Below are 1,109 nucleotides of genomic sequence, written 5' to 3' on the forward strand. Positions count from 1 at the left end.
GGTAGCATAGTGCCTAAGGCACTTGACTGCTAACCAGAAGGCTGGCGGTTCAAACCCACCAGCCACTCCTCGGAAGGAAGGTCGGGCAATCTACTCCTGTAGTGATACCACCTTGGGGTCGCTATGAGTCGGGTCAACTCGATGGCACATAACAACAACAAAGGGCAATGGATTGGGGGATGGGGGAAGGCTTCTCAGAGGAAGTGACTGTGAACTTGGCCTTGAGGGATGAGTCCAGCCAGGTGAGTCAGAGGGGGCACAGATGAGAATGAGCAATTGTTTGCAGGAAAATCAAGAGTCTGGAATGAAGAGTCTGGCTGGGGCAGAGCCGGGGAGAGGTGAAGTGGAGGAGGTAGGTGGGGGAGGGAAGACTCAGCTCACAGTCTTCAGCACGACGCAAGATTCAGACTAGCCTTTCAGACTTTTCTTAAAATGTAAGATGATGCATGCTACAAATGGATAGGGAGCTCTGGTAGCATAGTGGCTAAGGCACTTGACTGCTAACCAGAAGGCTGGCCGTTCAAACCCAACAGCTACTCCTTGGACGGAAAGTTGGTCAATCTATTTCTGGAGTGATACTGCCTTGGAAACCCGAGGAGGGGTCGCTATGAGTCAGATTCGACTCAATGGCAGTGTGCTTTTTTTTTTTTTTTTTTAGCTCAGGCACAGTAAAAACAAACAAACAAAAACAACATAGTCCCTGTCTTCATGGGATCTCTTGTAGAAACCATGAACAATATAACATTACAATTTAAGGTCACAGTGATGACACAGGAATCATAGGACTCTACAGGAGAATTGTGGGGTCCTTACTCATGTCTAAGGAGTTCTCGTGGTGTAACAGTGTAGCATTCAGCTGCTAACCAAGAGGTCTGTGGTTCGAACACACCAGCAGCCCCATGGGAGAAAGATGTGAGAGTCGACTTCTATAAAGATTACAACCTTGGAAAACCTGTCAGGCAGTTCTACTCTGTCCTACAGGGTTGCTATGTGTTGGAATCCAGTAGAGAGCAATGGTAGCATAGTGCCTAAGGCACTTGACTGCTAACCAGAAGGCTGGCGGTTCAAACCCACCAGCCACTCCTCGGAAGGAAGGTCGGGCAATCTAC

The sequence above is a fragment of the Orycteropus afer genome, unplaced genomic scaffold, assembly GCF_000298275.1.
Source record: "Orycteropus afer afer isolate SDZICR_OR568_19922 unplaced genomic scaffold, OryAfe1.0 scaffold00048, whole genome shotgun sequence".
Lineage (NCBI taxonomy): Eukaryota > Metazoa > Chordata > Mammalia > Tubulidentata > Orycteropodidae > Orycteropus > Orycteropus afer.